This window comes from Bufo bufo, chromosome 1 (assembly GCF_905171765.1).
Source record: "Bufo bufo chromosome 1, aBufBuf1.1, whole genome shotgun sequence".
NCBI lineage: Eukaryota > Metazoa > Chordata > Amphibia > Anura > Bufonidae > Bufo > Bufo bufo.
In genome coordinates this window covers 283,998,918-284,011,214 of record NC_053389.1, presented here as the reverse complement: position 1 = coordinate 284,011,214, position 12,297 = coordinate 283,998,918, and positions in this window count along the sequence as shown.

Sequence of the window (12,297 nt, the reverse complement as noted above, 5' to 3'; positions counted from 1 at the left end):
GGATTCAAAACAGAGATGACATGTGAATGGAATATTTTCATATCTTCTGTGATTTGTACCCACTCCTGCTTTTGACTACCAAATCACAAGCCAATTCTGATGGGACCATACAGGCCTTACAGCTGCTACACAGACAGGATCAGAGGAAGGGTCAAATAAATGATGATGTCAGCCAAGCCAAAAAGTCTAAATAGTAGCCCAGTCATGAAGTGGGGAGGGTGGGAACAGCATGAATAATGGGCCACAGAGTGGCTCATTAACATAGTGGTCAGGTGGAAGCAGCATGAGAAGACCACAGATTGGCCCAGTGACATAGTGTGGAGGTATCAGCAGCAGCATGAGGAGGCCACAGAGTGGCCCAGTAACATAGTGTTGATTTAGCAGCAGCAGGAGGAGGCCACAGAGTGGCAAGGTGACTTAGTGTGGAGGTGGCATCATCAGCAGCATGAGGAGGCCACAGACTGGCAAGGTGACATAGTGTGGAGGTCACAGCAGCAGCAGCATGAAGAGGCTACAGAGTGGCACAATTACAGAGTGTGGAGGTGGCAGCAGCAGCATGAGGAGACCACAGAGTGGCCAGAGTTGTGAGTTGACAGCAGAAGGAGGAGGCTAAAGAGTGGCACAATGACATAGTGAGGAGACTACAGAGTGGCAAGGTGACATCATCATCAGGAGACCACATAGTGGCAAGGTGACATCAGGAGACCACAGAGAGGCACAATGACAGAGTGTGGAGGTAGCAGCAGCAGCATGAGGAGACCTAAGTGGTGAGGTGGCAGAAACATCAGGAGACCACAGAGTGACCCGGTGACAGAGTGCAGAGGTGGGTGGCAATAACAGTACCCGCTGACGATGGTAGATGTAAAAAGGAGCACTTGGCATCAGATGTGTGGCATCAGGTGGGTGGCAAATTCAGAATAGTAGCTGAGGCACGTAGCCAGAAGAAATCGGTCTCTTATGTCAAAGTGTGGGTGTGGCACCAAGGATGATCTAGTCTGACACCAATGCATCAGGCATTGGTGTTTGAAAATCCTTGCTGATCCATGCCTGATTCGTCTTGACAAAAGTCATTCTCTCCACATTTTCTTTGGGGTAACTATGACCCCTGCCACACTAAACACCCTCTCTGATGCCACACTACAGGCCCGGGCAGGACAGCTTTTCCAGGGCAAACTCAACCAGTTGCGGCGACAAATCCAGTTTGGCTGCCTATTAGTCCAGCAGATCTTGAATGTGGGGTGGCAGGGTGCTGTCCAAGTATGCCACCACCTGCTGGTTCAGGTTCTGCTCCAGGTCTAGCTGCTAATAAGTAGTTTCTTCACTATGCCGGTGAAGAAAGCTGCTCATCCGCGACTCTAGACTCAAGTTACTGCTGATCGAGCTGATACTACTCCTACCCACCCCGCCACAGCAGCCATGGCAGTGTAAGGTAGAGGGCAGAGGGCCTGTGAGAGGATTGACGATGGAGCAGATAGACAGCGGCCAACTGACTTCATAGGATGTCTCTATAGTAGTTCAGTTTGTCCTTCCTCTCAGTGGGTGTAAAAAAGGCCCCCATTTTGAACCGTTAGCGAGGGTCCAACAAGGTGGAGAGCCAGAAGTCATCCCTCTGTCGAATGGTGACAATTCAGCTGTCACTACCCAAGCAAGTGAGCATGCAATGGGTCATTTGCGTAAGTGTCTTGGAGGGACCCCCTGCATCCACCTCCACTGCATACTGCCACGGTGTGCCTGGGTCATCTCCCTCATCTTCCTCATCTCCCTCTTGCTCCTCTAGCTGCTCCAGCATCTGTTTCAGGATATAAAGCAGTGGAATGACGTTGTTCATCCTGTAGTCCTGGCGACTGACAAATAACGTGGCATCCTCAAAGGGCCTAAGCAAACGGCAGGTGTCACGCATGAGCTGCCACTGGCGTAACATCGAAGTTACACATGGGAGTAACTCTGTCTGCCTGTATCATCAAGAAATTGTTTATGGCCTTTCTCTGTTTGTATAGTCGGTCCAACATATAGAGGGTGTAATTCCAACGGGTGGAAACGTCGCATATTTAGCCTATTTTGGGGGATGCCGTTCTGCCGCTGCCGCTGCAGCTCAAGGAGGGTGTGCTTGGTGGTGTACAAGTGGCTGAAGAGCATGCAATGCTTCCTGGCCATTTTTAGGATATCTTGCAGATGGGTAGAAGATTTCAGGAACCGCTTGACAACCAGATTGAACACGTGCACCATGCAGGGCGCATGGCTCAGCCCTCCTTGATGCAGCGCCGACACCATGTTCTTCCCGTTGTCGGTTGCCATGGTTCTGATTTTGAGTTGTCATGGAGAAAGCCAGGCTTTGATTTCTTGATTAAGGACACAGAGAAGTTCTTCCCCTGTGTGACTCAGTTTGTCCAGGCAAACAAGGTGTAGAACAGTGTGACACTGCTATGCCCTGCACGTGTGGTGTGCTGGAGGGGCACTGTGAATTGTCCCTGCAGGGGAGGCTGAGGAAACATTGGAGGATGAGGAGGCAGACATTGTCGCAAGGCCAACGGCGTGAGAACGTGGAGGCGGAAGCTGCATCACCTGGCCAAGTTGCTGGTGTGGCTGGGCAGGAACCACATTTACCCAGTGGGCCGTAAAATACATATATTTTCCTTGCCCGTAGTTACAGCTTCATACGTCTGCGCTGCCGTGCACTTTGGCTGACAGCGACAGGCTCAAGGACTGGCCCACCTTCGGTTCTACATGTGTGTGCAGGGCTGATACTGCCTTTTTGGCAATGAAATGATGGCTTGGGACTCTCCACCTCAGCCCCGCACAAGCCATCAGTTCTCTGAAAGGTGCAGAGTCCACCACTTGGAAAGGGGGGGACTGCAGCACCAGCAACTTGGACAGGAGCACATTCAGCTTCTGCGCCGTTGGATGAGTGCACGCATACTGTTGTCTCTTGGCAATCGCTTTGGTGATCGATTGCTGACGGAATGACTGACGAGGAGTTGGAGAAGGAGCAGGAGCATCAGGACCAGCAGATGATGGGAAGGACAGACAGCTCCCTTTGGCTGAGGTGGTGGGGCCTTGACTGCCTTAAAATGGGTGTGTTTCACTGGATGATGCAGCGGTTGCTACGGCAGGCTGGACCACCACATCGGAGCCACGTTTATCCTAAGCCAATTTATGGTGACACTGCATAAGTTGACGCAGGGCAGTGGTGCCAACATTGGCACTTTCTGCCCACAGATTCGGCAAATGGCCATGTTCACCTCCTCTGGCGGCTTAACAAAAAACTGCCACACCGCCGAGTGGGTGATTTTACCCCCAACACTCCGCACTGACTGACTGCTACCACCACTGCCTCTGTGTACCCCTGCACCACTACTTCCTGTGCAGGTAGGCTCCTGCGAAGCGGGTGGTCGACCCCGGGCACGTTTGGCTCCCGACCTTCCACTGCAGCCACCCTGCTGACTCCCAGACACGCTACCGACTTGCTGGCTCTGCAGCTGCCTCACACGCACCCTTTTATCCCGATGATGATGAAGCCCCTTCATCACCCAGCTCCCATTTGCGATCAGCTACATCATCGTTGAGTACTGTCTGCATGTCACTGATGTCCTCCTCAACGGTCTCTAAGCCAGGAGCCTGACCGCTCTCAACACCAGCTCCCATGCCATTCTCCTCATCACTACTTGCCCACCTAGCGGAGGAAGCGGCAGATGTCTCCTCCACATCTTGTCTGGGCCGTAGCTGCTGAAGAGTGGGGCAGAGCCTACAGCATAAAATACGTCTCGCGGGGAGTGAACAGAAAAGGACAGAGGCAGGTTGAAGACAGGTGAGGGCACAGGGCCTGCTCCCGGGCCATGCCAACTAAGGGTTGTGTCTGACAAACCCACTGACTCTTGGCTGGGGGTGTCTGATCTCACTTGCGAGGAAGTCAAAGATAAAGTAAACCATTCAAGAACCGCTGGGTTGCTGGTCATGACTAGTGTTGAATGCGAATATCGCATCTTCGCTAATTCACGAATATTTCGAATATAGTGCTATATATTCGCTATATCGAATATTCGTCATTTTTTAACATCTAAAACATGATCCCTCCCTGCTTCTTGCTTGTGGGTCAATGAGTAATTGGCCCACAAGCAACTTAAGCAGGAAGGAATCATGTTTTCATATTGAAAAAAAATGACGAATATTCAAAAAAAACAAATATATAGCAATATAGTGAATATTTTCGTTATTTAGAATATTTTTATAAAATTTTTTTTCAATGTGTACTGTTATTCCACTTTGGCATACTCCTTCTCGACAAACATCCCCGTCACCATGGGAACGCCTGTGGGTTAGAAAATACCCTGAGATCGTGAAAACTCAGATCCGACGGTATATTCTAACCCACAGGCGTTCCCATGGTGACAGGGACGCTTGTCGAGGAGGAGAATGCCAAAGTGGAATAACAGTACAGATTTTTAAAAAAATATGAATATTCTAAATAACGAATATATTCGCTATATTGCTATATATTAGTTTTTTAGAATATTCGTCATATTCTAAAACAAGAATAGATAGCAATATACCATAGCGAATATTCGTAAAATACACATTTAGACTGCAATTTAGCTAATATAATGCTATAACCTTTTTTTTTAAGTCGTAATTTTTCTTCAAATCTGAAGTCCATAAGAAAAAAAAATTACGACTATGAAAAAGTTTATAGCACTATATTAGCTAAATTGCAGTCTATGTGTTTTTAGAATATTCGCCATATTCTAAAAAAAGAATATATAGCACTATATATAGTGCTATATATATATATATATTCGTTTTTGATCAATTTCCCATTACGCGATTTTTACATTGCAGATTTTTCGCAATTGTGAAAATAATCTCAAATACAAATATTCGCGAATATGTGACGAATATTCTATTGAATATTCGCGAAATGTCGCGAATTCGAATATGGGACCGGCTGCTCATCACTAGTCATGACACGACCGCTAGCTGACACTGGGAGCTCAGTCCTCTTGAAGTGACCCCTGCTGCCACGGCCCCTTACTCTGCTGCGACCTCTGCCTGCGCCAGAAACATTTAGGCCTCTGCCACTCCCCTGTGCAGGGCCTGGCACTTTTCTGCCTGACATACTGTTAGATCAAATAACCAAATGTTAGATCAAATATTTTTTATTTCGCCACTAATACACAGCAAAAGGGCTTTAGAATATATCACTGCACCGCTAAACTGCAAATAGGCCCTAATTTTTTTTAACTTTTACAGAACACAACAGGTTTTTCAAAAGATATGTGCAATGCTGAACGGCGAATATTTTTTTTTTTTGCGCCACTAATGGGCTTAAGAGTATAGCACTGCACCACACAAGGGCAATTAGGCCCTAGTTTTTTTACACTTTTACAGAACACAACAGGCTTTTCAACAGATACGTGCTATGATGAACAGTGAATATATTTGTATTTCGCCAGTAAAACATGGCAAACTGGGCTGTAAAATATCTCACTGCGCCGCTGAATGGCAATTAGGCCTTAATATTTTTCTATTTTTACACGGAAGGCTTTTTAACAGATAAGTGCAACAATGAACGGCGAATATATTTGTATTCCGCCACTAATACACGGCAAACTGGGCTGTAAAATATCTCATTGCACCGCTGAACGGGTTATTAGGCCCTAATTGTTTTCTATTATTTCACAAAAGGCTTTTCAACAGATCAGTGCAACAATGAACGGCAAATATATTTGTATTTCGCCAGTAATACATGGCAAACTGAGCTGTAAAATATCTCACTGCACCGTGGCGATGAGCGACAAAGATATTTTTCCTTTTTCCACTAATACACACAAAAAAGTGTTTTAAAACCGATAACTGCACAGCTAGGCGGCAAAGTTTTTTTTTCCTTTCTCCACTAATACACGCAAAAAAGGGCTTTAAAACAGATAACTGCACCGCTAGGCGACAAAGATATTTTTCCTTTTTCCACTAATACACGCAAAAAAAGGGCTTTAAAACAGATAACTGCACCACTGAGCGGCAAATATATATTTTCCTTTTTCCACTAATACACACTAAAAAGGGCTTTAAAACAGATAACTGCAACGCTAATCGGCAAATAGATTTGACTTTTGCCACTAATACACGACAAAAAGGGCTGTAATTTTCGCACTTCACCACACAACAGTTAATAAACCCTTTTTTCCCACTAATACAAGCCAAAACGTGCTTTAGAACATATAACTGCACCGCACTAGGTCAAATAAAATGTAGAAATATTTTCTTGTAATAACCCCTGTTAATGCCTGTATCAAACAGCTCTTGCACCCTAATAAGAACAGTTTGATGAAATTACAGAGCTGTATAATGGCAATTTGGATCTCCAGTCAGTGCTGCAAGGTGTAATAGGATTGTTCCTATTAACTAGGCTGTAACCTCCCCTACTGAACGCTGTTCAACAGAAATGCTGTAGAATGATTCCTCCCTATCCTTTCTCTACACCTTGATCAATCTTTCCCTGCACTTGTAAATTGTATTTTTTTTAGCAGAATGAAATTTTTTATATCACTGTCCCTAGCACATACAGACGTCTCTCACTGCACTAAGTATACTAGTAAATGGCAGAATCCAAGATGTCTGAGGCTATTTCTAGGGCTGTGACATCACAGGGCTGGCTGCTGATTGGCTGCATGCATGGAATTATGGGTGATCCTGCCTTCCCAGAGTTCCTTTCTCCATGGCCTCACACGTGCAGCAGCCATTTTAGGAAGAAATGCGATTCGTTACCACGAATCGCGAGGAAATTTGTATTCGGTGCGAATCAAATTTTTCCTGAAATTCGGAACGAATTCCACTTCGTCAGCTTCGATTCGCTCATCTCTAGTTTGGAACATTGGAAAATGTTTCTGCTTGCTTTTTTTGAGTAAGCTGCGGCACTTACCAGACCTCCATTGAGCGCCATGACATCCTCACAACTTATCAAGCACAGTGCAGTCCATTTGATAGCGGCTGTGCTTGGTATCACAGCTCAGCCCTATTGACTTGAGGGTTAGTTCATGTGATTGATAAATGTGATGTCACATGGCCTAGAAAGAGGCTTAAGCGCTCACAGAGTGCCATGGCCTATTCATCCAGCAGATCGTGGGGGGGGGGGGGGGGGCAGGAGGGGCTGGGAGTCATACCCTGCTGATCTCATATTGATGACCTATCCTCAGGATAGGCCATCAATATGAAAATCTCAGAATACCCCTTTGATGATCGGAAACTTTTTAGCACGTTTGGTGGATTAATGATTGTAACTCTTTTTATTTTCTGGTCTACCAAACATTTTTCTAACATTATTTATGTGACACATTGGCCTTTTATTAATGTTTTTAGCGATTTTATTTAATTTTTTTTGTTTAATTTGGGGAAACCTGCAAAAAAAAAGTAAAAGTATAGATCTTCTTATTATTCTTTAAATATGCAAACTGAAACCCAAATGAATTAAAATGGGTCTTTATGTTGGTTGTTTTGATATGCATTATAATATGTATAGTTTTGTGTGAATGGGTTGATAATGCCGCCGGTTTCCAGGGGCATCAGCATTTTTATTAGATTTTTTTTTATTTGTATTTTATTAGATTTTGTACTTATTTTTAAATGTATTTTTGGCACATATTATGTCCCCCAAGAGGTCATTAAAAAGGTCTCTAGGAGACATTGACAGCTTGGTAATAGTAAACAATTACATAATTACTATCATCCCCAGCCTCTAGACCCTAATTTCGGAATCTAGGAAAAAAAGATATTAAAAAAAGTGAATGAAAAATCTATTATATTCTAAAAAACATTTTGAAGTACATTGCCTTTTGTCCATCTCCAGTGAACGTATCAATTCAAATAACCAATTACCTCATTTAGCTTATTAATTACCTCTTCCCATTATAAATAGACTGGAGCTTTGGATAGTTTCAAAGTGAATCAATTATGGAGATATACTGTATAAGGTAAAATAACCTGTTTACTATCAACAATGTAAAATATGTAACCATTTGTATTATACTGTATGTAACATTTAGTGCTGAGCAAATTGAAGTCCACAAAGTGGACCTCGATCCGAATTTCAGGTAAATTCGATTCGCTGCAAAGCCGAATTTCCTGAATGGCGGTAAAAAAGAAAAAAAATCATACTTACCTCCATTTCATCACAACGAGCTGGTAGCGCGATCTTGATTGAAGATCTCGTACGAAATCCCATGCGCGGTGACGTATGACATGACCACACCGGCCAACCTGATGACGTTATCACAGACCGCTTGAGATTTTGCGCTTGATCTTCAATCAAGATGGCAGTGGCCGACTCGTCGCGATCAAACGGATGAGGTAAGTATGATTTCATTTTTAATTTTATTTTTTTTCTCTTTATTATTACTGCCAGATGCCAAGATCAGCTATAAATCTGAGGGGTACAATGACGGGGATCTGAGTAATCGCAGATTCCTGTCATTGCACCCACTACTTACAAAGAAATGCTTTTTGTGACAAAGTAATTTATTACCACAAAAATTTTTATGTAAAATTCGGCAAAGCAGCAGAATCTAATTTTTGAATACTTCACTCATTACTAGTAACATTACAAAAGTCTGTCCCAGCTATATAATGAAATTTCACTAATATCCTTGTGTCAAGTCCTTGTGTCACATTTGACTACAGTTAAATCCTTGTTGCTCACTAACTTTACCAATCAATATTGAGTATAATGTGTAATTGGTTATTTTCTTTTTTAGCTAAATCTGTGAAGTACCCCAACTAAAAGGACTTTTGAGGCCCTATTATTTAGCGTTTGGTGTCCCTAACAGTCTGTCCCTGCTCCACACAGCAACCTCTCCCTACACTGGCAAAAAACAGAATGTAAATGGCTGCCAGATCGGGTTTATTTATAGGGTAGGGGTGTGTCCATGTGCTGAAACTTCTCAATTGGCTGTCCAGTCCCACCTAATGGATTGACAGTAGTGATGGACGAACATCAGCTGGGACGATTCACGAACGCGATCAAATGTTCACGAACCGCAAGTTCGTGGCGGGCCCCATTCACTTTAATGGCAGGCGAACCTGAAAAACCTTCAGGTCATATTTGCAGCCACCAAATATTTACTAGAAGTGCACAAATCGTCCCACAGCATGGACAGTGACTTACCAGATGTATTATGCGAATTTGCGATCTCCATTCATTATTTTTTTCATTGCTAAATATCGACAATGTAATTTCCGCGTATGCGCATGTGCAAAATAGGTGTGGCATACTACAGCAACTGGTTTCAACCAACCCGAAGTTGGATGCAAACAGAAAAGATGGTTGGCAGCAATTTTCGACGTTAAGGAAGAACTCCTGATCACTGTAAGTAATTTGACATTAAAGCAGTGAATTTGATTACATTTCATATGCATGTCAGAACAATCGCTTTATATGCATATAGAGTGTTTAAAAAAATGCACCATTTTGAAAAACCCTAATGATGCGATTTTTTTTCCGCAGTACACACAACTTCACATTTTATAAGGTCTCAGTAGATATTAGTGATTGGTGCACAATTTTTTTTTGTAACATCACAGCATTATGTCTGTACCATGTATGTATGGACAGCAGAGAAATATTTCTTACACACAAATTGAACATCCATTGTATTGCACCACTCAATAAGTATTTGGTGGAAGAAGGTATATAGCACCCCTCAATCAGTATTTTGCAGAAACAGGTATATAGCACCCCTCAATCAGTATTTAGTGGAAACAGGTATATGGCACTCCTCAATCAGTATTCTGTGGAAGCAGGTGTACTGCACCCCTCAATCAGTATTTGGTGGAAGAAGGTATATAGTAATAGCACCCCTCAATCAGTATTTAGTGGAAGAAGGTATATGGCACCCCTCAATCAGTATTTGGCGGAAACAGGTATATAGCACCCCTCAATCAGTATTTGGCGGAAAAAGGTATATGACACCTAACAATCAGTATTTGTCGGAAACAGGTATATGGCACCCCTCAATCAGTATTTTGTGGAGACAGGTGTATTGCACCCCTCAATCAGTATTTGGTGGAAGAAAGTATATAGCAATAGAACCCCTCAAGAAGTATTTAGTGAAAGATGGTATATGACACCCCTCAATCAGTATTTGGTGGAAACAGGTATATAGCACCCCTCAATCAGTATTTGGCAGAAACAGCTATACGGCACCCCTCAATCAGTATTTGGTGGAAACAGGTATAAAGCGCCCCTCAATCAGTATTTGGCAGAAACAGGTATATGGCACGCCTCAATAAGTATTTTGTGGAAGCAGGTGTATTGCACCCCTCAATCAATATTTGGTGGAAGAAGGAGTATGGCAATAGCACCCTTCAATCAGTATTTAGTGGAAGAAGGTATATGGCACTCCTCAATCAGTATTTGGCGGAACTAGGTATATAGCACCCCTCAATCAGTATTTGGCGGAAATAGGTATATGACACCCCTATGTCAGTATTTTGTGGAAGCAGGTGTATTGCACCCTTCAATCAGTATTTGGTGGAAGAAGGTATATAGCAATAGCACCCCTCAATCAGTATTTAGTGGAAGAAGGTATATGGCACCCCTAAATCAGTATTTGGCAATAACAAGTATATAGCAACCCTTAATCAGTATTTGGAAGAAACATGAATATGGAACCCCTCAATCAGTATTTTGTGGAAGTAGGTGTATTGCACCCCACAATCAGTATTAGGTGGAAGAAGGTATATGACACCCCACAATCAGTATTTGGCGGAAACTGTTAAATAGCACCCCTCAATCAGTATTTGGCGGAAACAGGTATATAGCACCCCTCAATCATAATTTTTTTGAAGAAGGTATATTGCAACCCTCAACCAGTTATTTTTTGGGGGGGCGACAGGTATATAACACCCGTTGCAATTAGTTTCTCCAATAGCGTTTGTCCCTCTATCTAGCTGCGGTATCACAGCGGAACCGCACACATCTGCTGCACAATACAAATACACTATAATGTAAATTCTATGTTAGAAAGTATATTATAAGTATATCACACCCCTCAGTATGTCTCACCTATCGATAACACACCTATACCAGTCCTTAAAAGGACTTTTGTGGCCCTAATTTTTAGCGTTTGGTGTCCCTAACAGTCTGTCCCTGCTCCACACAGCAACCTCTCCCTACACTGGCAAAAAACAGAATGTAAATGGCTGCCAGATCGGGTTTATTTATAGGGTAGGGGTGTGTCCATGTGCTGAAACTTCTCAATTGGCTGTCCAGTCCCACCTAATGGATGTGTCATGGGTCAAAGTTATACCTATTTCCGCCAAATACTGATTGAGGGGTTCCATATACCTTCTTCCACTAAATACTGATAAAGGGGTGCTATTGCTATATACCTTCTTCCACCAAATACTGATTGAGGAGTGCAATACACCTGCTTCCACAAAATACTGATTAAGGGGTGCCATATACCTGTTTCCGCCAAATAATGATTGAGGGGTGCTATATACCTGTTTCCGCCAAATACTGATTGAGGGTTGCCATATACCTCTTTCTGCCAAATACTGTTTGAGGGGTGCTATATACCTGTTTCCGCCAAATACTGATTGAGGGCTGCCATATACCTTATTCCACTAAATACTGATTGAGGGGTGCTATTGCTATATACCTTCTTCCACTAAATACTGATTGAGGGCTGCAATACACCTTTCACAAAATTCTGATTGAGGGGTGCCATAAAGATGTTTCTGCCAAATACTGATTGAGGGGTGCCATATACCTTTTTTCCGCCAAATACTGATTGTTTGGTGCCTTATACCTGTTTCTGCTAAATACTGATTGATGGGTGCTATTGCTATATACCTTCTTCCACCAAATACTGATTGAGGGTGTGCAATACACCTGCTTCCACAAAATACTGATTGAGGGGTGCCATATACCTGTTTCCGCCAAATACTGATTGAGGGGTTCTATATACCTGTTTCCGCCAAATACTGATTGAGGGGTTCTATATACCTGTTTCCGCCAAATACTGATTGAGGGGTGCTATTGCTATATACCTTCTTCCACCAAATACTGATTGAGTGGTGCAATACACCATTTTCTGCCAAATACTGATTGAGGGGTGCTATATACCTGTTTCCGCTAAATACTGATTGAGAGGTCCCATATACCTTCTTCCACTAAATACTGATTGAGGGGTGCCATATACCTTCTTCCACTAAATACTGATTGAGGGGTGCTATTGCTATATACCTTCTTCCACCAAATACTGATCGAGGGGTGCAATACACCTTTTTCCGCCAAATACTGGTTGA